Source organism: Alligator mississippiensis, chromosome 2 (assembly GCF_030867095.1).
Source record: "Alligator mississippiensis isolate rAllMis1 chromosome 2, rAllMis1, whole genome shotgun sequence".
NCBI lineage: Eukaryota > Metazoa > Chordata > Crocodylia > Alligatoridae > Alligator > Alligator mississippiensis.
Window position 1 is genome coordinate 287578595 of NC_081825.1, and position 14974 is coordinate 287593568.

The window sequence follows — 14974 nt, forward strand, 5'->3', positions numbered from 1 at the left end:
AAGGGGGAGTCCCATGCATAGAGCATCCCTCACCCTCGTGCCTCAGCTCTCCAGGGACTTTTGCCCTTGTGTAACTCCAGTTTACTGAATATTACTGAATATATTGTATTCACATAAAGCATGTGAATACAGTCACATTTTACTTCTACCCCGTTTGAAGAAAAACACACTAAAGACACTAGGCGCTCAAAGAATTCTTTCTGTAGGCTGTTCTTCTTGGAGCTGACCTATGTTAAAATGGTTAGGTATAAACGGGTATAGCTTCATTGAGTTAAGATTCTGGTCTACTGCTTCTTCATTTATTGTACCGCTCTCCCTCGTCATCAAACCCCTAAGCCTGAAACCTCATCCTGAAACTTCAAGTATACGTTTTGTCAGTGACTTCAGGGGCATAATGGCTCAGCCATTATTTAGCTTCTAGCACCATAGGCATTAGGTTGCCACATGCTCTCTGTCATCATAGCTGCAAAGCTTGCAACACAGCAAACATGTAAAAGTGGAACATGTCTCCTTGTAGCTGGACTTATTCCATTTTAGGTCACTATATTGCCCAATATTTTGCCCTTCAGACTGGCATAAACCTAATCCTACTTGCAGAGCTCTTGATACAGCTCTTGTGATTAGGTATGAAATGCATTTTTAGTGATCTAAATATGCTTTGATAATTCTGTTGGACTCATAACTTGCTTGTATTGGGAAATGCTTACCAAACTCCTGTTAATAATTTTGTAGAAAAAAGATTTGTTAGTGTTTGGCTCTTGTCTGGAAAAGATGAGCTTTGACTTTGGCTTTCCTACACCTTCACCCACACTAGGGGAACATCAGTCATTTTCTTGGCACAGGCTGCCAAGATATATTTCAGAAATCTCCCTAATTTTCAAGGTTGTCATTACTACTTCAAATTAATTACATTTGTACCTATGGATCTCAATCTCTCAATCTCACTGTGCTAGGGGATGTATTAACTTGTACTAGGAGAACATCCCTGCTGCAAAGAGCTTCTAGTTTGGTAAGACAAGACATGCAAAGTGGGAGGAGGCAGTGAATCAATGGCTTTCCTTCCAAATTGCCACTGCCAAAAGGAAGGAATATTCCTTCCATAACAGTTTTTTCCATGCACCTTAGCTCTGTTCTTCAATGATCACAAAGCCAATCCTCTATGCATGGCATGCTGAAAAACACCAGCGCTAGGGACAGAAGTTACACATAAACAGGTTTAAGTGATCAGAAACCAGTTTAAACCTGTAACAGAACAGAAGTTCAGTGCACATGAACCAGTTTCAAAATGGCTAAAACTGGTTTAAGATAAAACTGGTTGAATGTAGTATCAGACTTAACTGATTTAAGTCAAACCAGTTTATGGAACTTCTGTCCCAGACCCCTTCCTGGTTCAAATTAAATCACAGTCCCAGGATGCTTTGCAGTCCTGGGCTGTGCTGTGCTGTCTGCTCCAGTGAAGCAAAGTTGGCCCGGCCCCTCTTCTTCCTAGCTGGAGCACTATCACTGCTCTGGCTGGCTGAGAAGGGGGTGGGGGGTAGACCATAGCCAGGGTCTGGTGGGGGCAGAGCAGCCCCTCACCGGCTTTTCTCCCACTTGCTGCTGGAGCAGAGAGGGGCTAGCCAGACCCTGGACCAGGCTGGCAGAATGTGGGGCAGGGGGCTTTAAGCCCCATTCCCTGCCCGCATGGGTCCTGCACTGGGATCTGCCTGGCAGTGGTGGAACAGCCCCCACCTGGCTTTTCCCTGCTTGCTGCTTGAGTGGAGGGGGTGGGGGGTGTGGCCAGATGCCGGCCAGGGCCAGCACACTGAGGCGGAGGGGAAGGAGGCCCCAGACCCCAGCTGGGGTTTGCCTGGTGGGGGCGCCCCTGCCAGACTTCTGCCCCTCCCCTGCTCCCTGCTGGAGCATAGACCATGGCTAGACCCTGGCCCAGGGCTTGCATGCTGAGGTGGAGGGGAGGGGGGTTTAAACCCCTTCCCTGGCCTGCATGGGACCCCTGCTCTAGGGAGTTGGGGGACAGCCCGTGCTAGGCTTTTGCCCTTTCCCCACTCAAGTGGAGATTGGGGACAGGGTGTGGCTATGCCTTGGCCCCAGGCTGGCATTCTGTGGGAATGGGAGAAAGGGGGTTTAAACTCCTTACCCTGCTTGCATGGGACCCCAGCCAGGTTTGCCTGGGCAAGGGAGAAGCGGGGAAAACCCTGGCATGGGGCTGCTCTTTCCTCTACTCGAGAGGGAAGTGGGGGGCAGAAGCCTGGCAGGGATGTCCCACTGGGGGAGGGGTTTTAAATTCCCTCTCCCCCTGGCATCAGCACGCTGGCCCCAGGCTGGGGCTTGGCCATGCCCCTTCTGCTTGAGCAGGGAGGGGGAAAAGCATTGGAGCTTCCTCCCTTCCTTTTGGCAGTGGCCAGCAGGCTGGGAGGCATGCTGTATCGCCTCCCAGGTTCTGGCCTCAGCCACTGCAGGCACGTGGCTGCATTTCCAGAATCAAAAGTGAATGTCTATTCACTTGTTTCTCAGTTCAAGCTTCGCAGTTTAGACTAACTTGCAAAGACTGAAGCAATTCAGCCTCTGGCTTGTTGACTGTCTGTACTTAGCTCAGCAGGTGAGTCCCTCTTCAAACTATTTAATTTTCAAAGTGAAAAACATGTTTTTCTTTTAAGACGGGGAAAACAGAATTTTCCCTGAGGCTCTTTGAGCAAGAGAAACAGAGGAGAAAATGTGTTAAAATAATAAAGATATGCTCAGAAAAGCAAGATATCAAAGCTGATGAATGAAGACATCCTTGCAAATGCTATAGGCAGTATTCCCAAAAAGTGCTTTGGACACCTCCAAAAAAGGTTTCATCTCTGAACCAAGAGTTCTAGAGTTTTGCATTTCTTTTTGTCTCAGACCAACACGGCTACCAAATACATCCCTTGGACACCTCCAACCTTTTCTGATTCTTCCAGTTCCTCTTCCTCAGCTGGGCATCTTCTGTTCAGGCTGCTGTGGCCTCTTCCCTGGCAGGTTGCTCGCCTAAGTATGAAAAGTTTATTTTTTTCCCTTGCCAGCTGTTATTTAAATTATTGTATTATTATTTGAGTCACAGTAATGCCTTTGTGGCTCCACTGAACTGGAAGATAGTAGGAGGCAGTTTCTGCCTTAAAGAACACACGGTCTGAACACACGTATGTTGGGAAGGGAAAGTAATAGGGGACAAAGAACTGGGAATGAAATCCCGGCCTTCTGGCTTTCAGTCCTATACTCTATCCACTAGGTCACGATGCCTTTGTAGTTATGTTTAGAGATAGGCAGCCGTTGCTGCCGTGCGTGACAGACATACTTACTGGTGATCGTTATGTATTACAGGTCAGAACCTCAGCTCATCTGAAGTCAGTAGAGCTGCGCTGATTATGCCAGCTGAGGGTTTAGCCCCATATTTTTAAAGACTTAGATTCTTGCAGTGTACAGGAGAAAGCTTAAGCCCTGACAACTGTTAGATCCAAATTAAGGAGCTGGTTCTTCTTGTTACCATTTTTATTGTTTACAGTTTAAAAAAAAAACTTGGGAGATTTTAAAGACTGAAAAGGTGGGCACTGTTGACATACTAGATCAGTGGTTTTCATCCTTTTTTCATTTGCGGACCCCTAAAAATTTTTGAATGGAGGTGTAGACCCCTTTGGAAATTTTGAGTAGGATTTGTAAGTGTGGGTATTCACATACTTTGATTGATCATAGTTATCTTTTGCAGACCCCTTAGACATAGTCTGCAGACCCTAGGGGTCTGTGAACACTGCACTAGATTCTTAGGGAAGAGTCAGTGAGATGGTGACACAACAGGATAGGATTTATCTGGAAAATTATCTAGCAGTTGCTGAGTGATGGATTCTGATTATGGCAACACAATGGTTTTTCATGGTTTACTCATTCAGAATTGATTACACTGCTCTATTAATCCTTCATTTGCAAGAAAAAAAACACAAAGTAAAATGCAGTGGCTCATTACATTGGCTTCAGTTATGTTCCTGAAATACTCAAGGTGTCCATCAAACTTCCTGCAGCCTTGATAAAACTCCCCACTGTAATCTGTGTGATGCTTCTACCAGAGGGCACTGACCTCAGTGTCTAGGACATTTAACACAAACAACCCCAGGAGTGACACCCTAGGAAGTGTGTTTTATTTTTGTCTGAGCTGTGTGACCCTTGGTTTTCTTCTTCATTTCTCATTTCCAAAATTAGAATCTTCTGCTCTATCAAAAAAAATTTAAAAAATAAAATAAAATACCCCCTCCATCCCGCCCGCCCCAAATCAAACAGTGGAAACCATTTGGATTCATCCAGTCATTGCAGAGCCACTGGCAGGAATATTCGAACGCTCGTGGCGCATGGGCCAAGTCCCAGAGGATTGGAAAAGGGCTAACGTGGTCCCCATTTTCAAGAAGGGGAGGAAGAAGGATCCGGGCAACTATAGGCCAGTCAGTCTCACCTCCACCCTTGGTAAAGTCTTCGAAAAAATTATCAAGGCTCACATCTGTGAGAGCCCGGCAGGGCAAATTATGTTGAGGGGAAACCAGCACGGGTTTGTGGCAGGCAGATCGTGCCTGACCAATCTAGTCTCCTTCTATGACCAGGTTACGAAACGCCTGGACACAGGAGGAGGGATGGATGTCGTATACTTAGACTTCAGGAAGGCCTTCGATACGGTATCCCACCCCATACTGGTGAACAAGTAAAGAGGCTGTGATGTGGATGACTACACAGTCCGGTGGGTGGCGAATTGGCTAGAGGGTCGCACCCAAAGAGTTGTGGTGGATGGGTCGGTCTCGACCTGGAAGGGTGTGGGCAGTGGGGTCCCGCAGGGCTCGGTCCTTGGACCGATACTCTTTAATGTCTTCATCAGTGACTTGGACGAGGGAGTCAAATGTACTCTGTCCAAGTTTGCAGATGACACAAAGCTATGGGGAGATGTGGACACGCCGGAGGGCAGGGAACAGCTGCAGGCAGACCTGGATAGGTTGGACAAGTGGGCAGAAAACAACAGGATGCAGTTCAACAAGGAGAAATGCAAAGTGCTGCACCTAGGGAGGAAAAATGTCCAGCACACCTACAGCCTAGGGAATGACCTGCTGGGTGGCACAGAGGTGGAAAGGGATCTTGGAGTCCTAGTGGACTCCAAGATGAACATGAGTCGGCAGTGTGACGAAGCCATCAGAAAAGCTAATGGCACTTTATCGTGCATCAGCAGATGCATCGAATAGGTCCAGGGAGGTGATACTTCCCCTCTATCGGGCGCTGGTCAGACCGCAGTTGGAGTACTGCGTGCAATTCTGGGCGCCACACTTCAAGAAGGATGCGGATAACCTGGAGAGGGTCCAGAGAAGGGCCACTCGTATGGTCAAGGGCCTGCAGACCAAGCCCTATGAGGAGAGACTAGAGAAACTGGACCTTTTCAGCCTCCGCAAGAGAAGGTTGAGAGGCGACCTTGTGGCTGCCTATAAGTTCACCACGGGGGCACAGAAGGGAATTGGTGAGTATTTATTCACCAAGGCGTCCCCGGGGGTTACAAGAAACAATGGCCACAAGCTAGCAGAGAGCAGATTTAGATTGGACATTAGGAAGAACTTCTTCACAGTTCGAGTGGCCAAGGTCTGGAACGGGCTCCCAAGGGAGGTGGTGCTCTGCCCTACCCTGGGGGTCTTCAAGAGGAGGTTAGATGAGTATCTAGCTGGGGTCATCTAGACCCAGCACTCTTTGCTGCTTATGCAGGGGGTCGGACTCGATGATCTATTGAGGTGCCTTCCGACCCTAACATCTATGAATCTATGAATCTATGAGTCCAAATAGGTTTCCAGACCCTTTTTGGCCAGGGGCCTAAGGGCCTCACCTCATTTCTAGACATTTTGTAAATGCAGATTTGTGAGCTGTGTAGAATTTGCCCCCATCCTTTTTTGTGGCAGTTATACCATTGATGTGACTTCCAAGCCCTCCATTTCATAAGAGCGGCCTACAGGAGGTGGCTATGTGCAAATGGGTAATGTTGGAATACTGTTGTAGCCCTGACAGTCCAATAAATATGGAAGAGGCCAGGATTTTTTGTGGGTGATATCCTTTATTGGACCAGCTGTGTGGTTGGGATAGAGTTAGACAAGCTTTCAAACGCAGCACATTCTTCTTCAGGTAGCTTGCTTATGTGCAGAAGTTAAAAGATTGTGTGCCCTTAGGTGACACGCAGAAACATGCAGTGATGTTTCCTGGTTTTTAGGCTCAGTCACTGTTGCCATTATGCATTGCAAGCGGCTTCCAACACACTGCTCTTTACAGAAAGCTTTGAACGCAGCCTGGCTTAACTGCTCTAACTCCCACTACAGAGTACCAGATATACCTGCAGCTAAATTTAAGTGTGGCTGCACTATCGCTCATTGAAGTAGCCATTTAGAAACATAGTTTGCACTATCACTGTAATAATGAATGAATTACAAGCTTATTTTACCAATTTGTGAGACCCTTAAATGACTCATCATTAACGTGCTATTTTCTTGGGATTTACATCACTGAGAGAACAGACTTTGCACTTAATGTCAAACTACCAGTTACCATCAGCTTGTCCGAGAGCAAGTGAGCTATTCCAGAAGCTGACTGAAGTAGACTGAGCAATCTGCAGAGGACGCAGCCAGGCTTCAGCTGATATCAAGTCACTGACCACAGTGGCAGCGTGCTAGGGACCTGTAAGCACAGTGACATGGAGCCTGAGGAACTAGCTGCTTTTTATTGTGTTTCATGTGCTTTAATTGAGTCTTACTGCAACTACAATTTGTTGAATGATTTTTGTGTACTTGTAGTGATATAATTCATGCATCAGCAACTCCCATCTGGAGGTGTGGTCCATGAAAACTACAGATTCCAGCATACACCTGAAGAAATGATCACAATTAGCTGCAGCAGCAGCCAGGTTTTCTTTGCAGACCTCCAATTCAAGCAATGGCTAGATCCAACCCCGCTTAGTGTCAGGCTGTGGCCTTGAATCTGGCACTTCAGCCTGCCAGGCACAGCCACTCATCCCAGTTTGCCACCTCCTCAGCTGAGCACTGGGGTGGACGTAGGAGGTCAGACCCCATTATCAGGGCCTAGCCGCATGTCCATGCTCCGCAGCTGGAGTGGCCAGCCAGGGTCAGCAGTCCCCTTACCCCTTCCTATAAAAACTCCTGATCTGGAAGAGGAAATGTTAGGGCAGCAAGGCTTAACATTTTACCCAGGGGGGTTTTGTCCTTGGCTTGTGCTGATATTAGCTCTCTGACTCTCTGGCTACCCAACCTGGCTTGCTCACAGGCCCTGAGTTTGTCTTGACTCTTTGGCTCCCTGATACCTTTTGTATCAGGTACCCTTTGATACCTGACTTGGCTGGCTTCCTGACCCTGGACTCTGCCCAAGCCTCTATATCACTGACCCAGTTCCCCAGATGGATCTTCTGGATTTTGGTTTGCTGGCTCCCTTATGCTTCAACTCTGCATGCTCCCCTTGGATCTCAGTTGTTTCTTCTGACCCTGGGTGATTGCCCAGGCCTGGATGCCAGTGACCTGGCATGCCACTTAGTTTCTAACCTCAGCAAGGTTACAGGAACATATGGCCACAAATAGTTGGTAAAAGTAAAAGTAACCAAGATAAGGATGACAAACAGTAATTCTACAGATTTCCTGAACTGGATACTTTCCTCACTTAAGACATGTTATATATTAATTCAAGCCCATTAGCCTCAATGAAAGCACCCTGGGATTTGTGACACAGAGAGAACAGACCCAAGCCCTCTGTTGATACAGGCTCCATGTTCTCTCCTAAGTAATCTAATCTACTGCCAATGTCTTTGAATCTTACTTGATTGCCTGAGCTGTTGTGCCCAAAGGAGGCCCTGACTATGCAAAATGCTATAGCAGATGGATAAGTTAATACAGAGTATTTTGAAGTGTAATAATTTAGTTTCAGTACCCACTGCTTAGGATGTTGTTAAATCAGAGGAATATGAAATGCAACTACAGACTCATATCTGAGGACAATTCAGGGACCTTTCAATTCAATATATGAGGCTGTCTCATGTAGTAAGATATGGTTGTTAGGTGGTTTTGCTTTTCACAGTCAGTAAATGACTCCTTCCCAGGCTGATAGAAACAAGTGCTGAATAACTGAGAAAGTAGGAAGTTAGTGTAGCTGGAAGATGCATGTCTGTTGGGGCCAAGACTACCAAAAATAGGTCTCTAAGTGTTATGACTTTTTCTTATGATGACCCCATTTTAAGGCCAGATTCTGATCCTCATTACAACAGCCTAAATGAGCAGAAATGACACAAGTATTTCTGGAGTTAACCTGATTTTCTATTAGAGGATCAACCCAATTCATGGAAGCATCCCTCTGTAGGAAAACCTATTTAAACACTTGTTTGACTTACTGAAGCATAGGAGGACATGCTTTCCTGAATCAGGGCCTTAGCTTGTATTTTGGGGTGGCGGTGACCTAGTCAATGCCACTAAAAAAATCTATTCAGCTGGTATAAATCGACATAGCTGCACTAAATTCAATAGCAGCTATGTTAATTTTATACCAGTGAAGGGGCTGGGTAAAGAGCAGTATGTCTTTGGTGCTTTGGAGTAGGCAGCAGACCATATTGTGTTTCAGAGTCCCAGTATTTCTTCAGGAGAAAATACCATGCCCCAGATCTACACCTGGAACAGGTTATCCCATCCCTCCGCCTTGCTGCTCAGCTGTTCTGACTAGAGCATTAGTGGGAGAAGCCCAGGTACTTTCACCCCCTGCACCGGAGAAGGAGCAGTACCTCTGTGGATATCCCACTGAGGAAAGGAAGTGGTATCTTATTTCCTGCTGTAACCTGCATGGCAACAAAGGGTATATCATAATTGTGATGCATATGACCCATCCTAATGTAAGTGAGCAATTAAAATAGCCTTGTTTCATGGATATTTTCCAGAATGCTTTGAGTGCTCAGTTCGGCCTAGCCATGTTCTCACTTCAGATGCATTCTTGCTGCAATTATTAAAAAAAAAAAAAAATGTTACTAATTGTGCAGGCCATCTGCTGTGGAAAAAAATGCAAGGTATTGTCTTAAGTGTGCGTAATCCAATTTTTTTTGTGAATGCAGCCTTTAATCATGAGCTCAGCAAAGTGAGGCATCTGTTTCTGAATTTAAGTAGCTGAAACTAATCAGGCTAATTCAAGGTTTTCTGCAGTAGACTTAATTGATCAACCTAATTTCTTTGTAGAAAAGGGATAATTGTTTATTTACATTTTTTTTTTTTTTTTAACATACAGGAAGGAGACTCTTTTAATCACTGTTACACAGCAGTCTTAATTCAAAAGTTCATGTGCAAGATTTGTTTGCAAAATGTACCCAAGTTTTGATTTACCGCCTCAAAGCCTAATTGTAGGAAAATAGTGGTGATGTGAATGCTGTTAGTTAAGCGTCTTTGTACTAATTGCAGCATGTGAAGTTGTGTTAATTCAAAATATAGTTTAGCTTGAAATGGCCATTGATTCTTGCATTGTAAACAAAATCCAATTTGAGGCAGTTTGTCTAATCAAGAAGCTGACAATAAATCTTTTCTTGGGTTTACCTGATTTGGGAACAGCACGGGACTCTAGAAAGAGGAACATCCTGTTATACAATAAGATTCATTTGCTCTCTCGCTACACAATGCCTTTCATCTTAGATGATTTTACATATATAACTTTAGTGAACATCACAAAATGTTATGAGGTAGCAAAGTATAGTTAGACCTAAACTGAGGCTCAGAGGAATCAAATGACTCTGTAGTAGTGTTGTAGCATATGTTGGGTGTTTCAGATATTGTCCCTTGTAGCTGTGCATGATGGTTTCAAGTGGGGATTTTAGAGTAGATCGTTTCCTACAAATTTAGGGAACTGGATCCAGTGGTCTAGGAGGAGGCCCCTTCCGGGCCCTGTTCCCAACTGAGTATAGAATCAAAAAGCATTGAACCCTGATCCTCTCTTCTGGCTACTAAAAAACATTTCACCATCTAAAAGCCTAAACTACCCACTTGGTGCTGCAGAGTCACAAAACATCCCCAAACCTATTGTCAATTATATACATGTTTGATTCAGGCCCAAGCTGTAAGGTGTCCGAGATCAGCAAGCCCAGCCTGCCACTGTCAGACTGGCCAAGTGGTAGATGCTAATGAATGTGCCTCAGGTAGAAATGAATTGATTTAGCAATTTGAGCAGTGCTGCTTTTCTCAGTGAAAGCAAAGATCTGGCTAAATTGTGGTTGCTTGTTTTATACATGTGCACACAATTGAGGAAACAGCAGAAATGCTTTGTTGTGACCTCATGAAAATGCACTCATTGTCTTCAACAGCAGCAAATAAATGATGTTCCTTATTTGCAGTTCTAAAGAAATTCCAAATTTTCACCTAGGCTGCAATCAGGAGGTTGTAGCTCTGCTTATCACTACACATTAAAGCAGTCATACTCTTAAATTCATATGTGCAAGTAGTTTGACCCATGTTACACGTCGACCTAATTCTTTCCCTTAATTTGCACTGCTCTGCTATAATCAGATTAGGGTTGGAGGGGACCTCAAGAGGTCATCTAGTCTAACCTCCTGCTCAAAACAGAAGCATCACCAACTCCAACATCCCAGCCAAGGCTTTGTCTAAGATCCGTCTTAAAAACCTCCAAGGATGGAGACGGCACAACTTCTTTGAGAAACGTGTTCCACTGTTTTACTATCCTTCTAGTGGGAGTCTTTCCCCTAATATCTAACCTAATCTTCCCTTGCTGCAATAATGAGAACACTGCTTAATTTTCTCTTATGCTGTTTCTAATTGAAGCCAAGTCCGTTGCCCTTTCTGCTGAAATAAGCTCCAAACAAGAAAGAATTACAGCTTCTTAACTCATTCTTATGGTGAGGAGACGGGGGCTGGGGAGTGTGTATGGGCTGTTAGGCTTGGTCAGAGTAGAGGCTGCAACATTAACCATTCTGCAGGAAGATCTCTGAGACTTGAGAGCTTCAGCAAAGGAACTGATATTGAGAGCTGGATGGACCCAAAGCAAGACTTCATCCCTTTTTTTTTTTTTTTGTTTGTTTAAATAAGTCCTGGAGCAGGCTTGGAGGTCATGTAGATGCTGAGAGGGTATTTGCTCTGGTTCCATTCTGCTTGATGTTATTGCAGGTTTTATAATAATGTTATACATGTGGCTGCCATCAAGCGGGTGCTTGATCTGTAGTCAATTGCCAACCTAGTTAAAGGTGCTGGATGTGTAAAGCATTGTTATTCAGCTGAGTTCATTCATATCATCTGAAGAAGTAGGTTGTTGCCTATGAAAGCTCATGCACCTCTGAACCAGTTAGTCTCCAAGGTGCCAACCTGCCTTATGTTCTGCCTGATTTTCATTCAGCAATAGCTAAAACAACAGGGGGTTCTTGAACAAGGAACTGGCCTATGACATACCAGTCAAGGTTTATGTGGATACACTGAATTACAAGAGCTAGGGGACTAGTTTGTTGCAGCTGTGTGTATGGTGGAGGGGAGAGTAGGAGGAGAAAGGCAGCAGAAAACAAGAAAAGCAGTTTCATAGTGGTAGGGTCAGAAGGGACCTGAGCAGATCATCAAGTCTGACCCCCTGCCATGGGCAGGAAAGAGTACCGGGGTCAAATGACCCTGACAAGGTGTCTATCTAGCCTCCTTTTGAAGACCCCCCAGGGTAGGAGCGAGCACCACTTCCCTTGAAAGTTGGTTCCAGATCCTAGCTGCCCTGACTGTGAAATAGTGCCTCCTGATGTCTAGTCTGAATCTACTCTCTGTCAATTTATGACCATTATTCCCTGTTACTTCTAGTAGTGCTCGGGGGAACAGGGACTCTCCCATAGCCTGCTGGTCCCCCTTGGCCAGTTTAGAGATGGCCACCAGATCCCCTCGCAGCCTTCTCTTGTGGAGGCTGAACAGGTTCAGGTCCCTTAGCCTCTTCTCATAGGGCCTGCCCTGCTGCCCCCTGATCGTGCGAGTGGCCCTCCTCTGGACCCTGTCGATGCTGTCCACATCCCTCCTGAAGTGCAGTGCCCAGAACTGGATGCAGTACTCCAACTGCGGCCTGACCAGTGTCGCATAGAGGGGGAGGAGATCACCTCCTTAGACCTGCTTGAGATGCATCTTTGGATGCATGACAAGGTGTGATTAGATTTCTTGACTGCATTCCCACATTGGTGGCCTATGTTCATCTTGGAGTCTATAATGACTCCAAGATCCTTTTCTGCCTCTGTGCTGATAAGAAGGGAGTTCCCCAGCTTGTAGGTATGCTGCTGGTTCTTCCTCCCCAGGTGCAGTACCCTGCACTTGTCAGTGTTGAATCTCATCTTATTCTCATCTGCCCACCTCTGTAACCTGTCCAGATCCAGTTGCAGCCTGTCTCTGCCTTGTAGCATGCTCACTTCTCCCCACATCTTACTGTCATCCACAAATTTGAACAAGGTGCTTTTCACCCCCTCGTCCAAGTTGCTGATGGAGATGTTGAACAGTGCGGGCCCCAGGACCAAGCCCTGGGGGATCCCAATGCCCACATCCCTCCAGGTTGAAAATGACCCGTCCACCACCACCCTCTGGGTGCAGCCCTCCAGCCAGTTAGTGACCCATCTGACTGTGTAAGCATCAACACCACAATCTCCTAATTTTTTAATGAGAACGGGGTGAGAGACCATGTCGAAGGCCTTCCTAAAGTCCAGAGAGACTACGTCCACTGCGACACCTGTGTCCAATGATTTTGTGACCTGGTTATAGAAGGCAATCAGGTTGGTCTAACAGGACCTACCTCTAATGAACCCATGTTGGTTGCCCCTAAGCATAATCTCCCCTGCTGGCCCCTCGCAGATGTGCACCTGGATAATTTTCTCAAAGAGCTTCCCCAGGACTGAGCTAAGACTAACAGGCCTATAATTTCCTGGGTCCTCCTTCCTCTCTTTTTTGAAAATGGGGACCACATTGGCCCTTTTCCAGTCCTCTGACACCTCACCAGAGCACCATGAGCGCTCGTAAAGCCGTGCCAGGGGTCCCCAATGACCTCTGCTAATTCCCTCAGCACTCTGGGGTGGGGATCGTCAGGACCAGCTGATTTAAATATGTCCAGTCCCTCCAGAAGTTCCCTTACTAGGTCCTCTCTGACCCTAGGCCTGGGTGCGCCTCCCCTGGGACCATCGGGGATCCTGGTGGGGGGGATGACCTGGTCCCTGCTCAGAAAAATGCAGGCAAAGAAATTGTTAAATAGGTTAGCTTTGTTGTCTGGTGCAATGACTAGATTTCCTAGCATGTCCTGCAGGGCCCCCACGTTACCTGGTACCTTCTTTTTACCCCCTTTGTATTTAAAAAAGAATTTCTTGCTGTCCTTGATCCAGGTTGCTAGTCCCAGTTCCATCTCCGCCTTGGCCTTCCTAACAGCCCCCCTACAATCCCGAGCAACTGAAGTATAGTCCTTCCTGGTGAAGGCCCCTCCCTTCCATTGCATGTACGCCTCCTTAGCTTTGAAACGTTCCTGGATGCTTTTGGTGAGCCATGGGGGCTTTTGAGCACTCTTGCCCCCTTTGATCCATGCTGGGATTGCCACCCTTTGGGCTTGGAGGATCATCTCTTTTAGTAACAACCACTCTTCTTGGACTCCCAACTCCCCACCCCTCTGGGACCTCAGTGCCTCCCTGACTAGTCTCCTTAGGTCAATGAAAACTGCCCTCCTGAAGTCCAGGGCTGCTGTCTTACTGTAGGCCTTTGCCACCCTGTGCTGGATGGTGAATTCCAGCAGGCGATGATCGCTATTGCCCAGGTGATCGATCACCCACAGTCCCCTCACCAGGTTGTTGCTTGTGGCCAGGACCAGGTCTAACAAGGCATCTCCCCTGGTGGGGCTGTGCACCTCCTAGGTTAGATGGAGGTCCTGTAACACGGCTAGGAACTTATGTGAGTGGTCAGACCTGGCTGACAGCTCTTCCCAGCAGATGTCTGTATAGTTTAGGTCACCCATGATGACCACATCCTTTGACTTGACTGCCTCCACGAGCTGACCTGAGAATTCCTGGTCTAGCTCTTCTCCCTGGTTGGGTGGTCTGTAGTAGACCCCCACCATTAAGTCTTTTCCCCCTGACCCCCTTGTATGCTGACCCAGAGCACTTCAGTCTGCCCCTCCTCTGACCCAGTGCTGCTCGTTGAGGATGTGAATTGTTCTTTGGCATAAAGCACCACACCCCCACCTTCCATCCCTGTCCTATCCCTCCTGTACACCCTATAGCCCTTGATGTTCACCGCCCAGTTGTGCGTTGGATCCCACCACGTTTCGGTGAGCCCCACTATGTCTGGGTTTGTGTTAGCTAGCAGGAGGGCAAATTCCTCCTGTTTGTTCCCCATACTATGGGCATTAGTGTAGAGGCATTTAAGGCCTCCTGAAGGTGTATGCACCGCCCCCCCCCAATCACAGGACTATCCAGGTCTCTTACCTGGGTATTTCTTGTGCTTGTCGTCAGTCTTGGCTGGGCTGTTCTTGTGGGTGACACTTGGTTTGGTGTTCTGAGGCTCCTTCGGACCTCGTCCTCCCCTTCCCCCAATAAGCCTAGTTTAAAGTCCGCCAGAGGAGATGAGCCAACCTTAAAGTGATGTGTGTGTGACCCTGAGAGGGAAGATGAGGCAGATCTTTTTTGGGGTTACTACAGGATGAAAAGGTGAATGTGGATCTCTGTACAAGGAAACTACTCACTGCTGTTTGTTCCTGTTATGCCCATGAAAATGGGGCCTAGAAGAGTCTTTGTGAATAGATAGGATGGCACCAAAGAAATACTTGACTTCAACACTTTCTCCTTCAAATGGGAGCAATTTGTGAGGGTCTGAATCTTTTCAGGGCAGTCTGAGCCAAGAAGAGGTAATATAATAATAAGAAGGTGCCTTATGGGCAGCGTTCCCTCTAAGCTGTGTGGCACATGCTGCTTATGGGGTGTCTGTGT

General features: G+C 46.7%; 1 long non-coding RNA gene across 1 annotated transcript in view; it reads left to right on the forward strand.

Annotated features, from left to right (window-relative positions):
* The first annotated feature begins 8434 nt into the window (after positions 1–8434).
* LOC132248439 (uncharacterized) overlaps positions 8435–14974 on the forward strand; it is a 70875-nt gene continuing 64335 nt past the window's right edge. The window contains exon 1 of the long non-coding RNA XR_009459634.1: positions 8435–8905. This is a non-coding gene — a long non-coding RNA (uncharacterized LOC132248439). The remainder of the gene's footprint in view (positions 8906–14974) is intronic.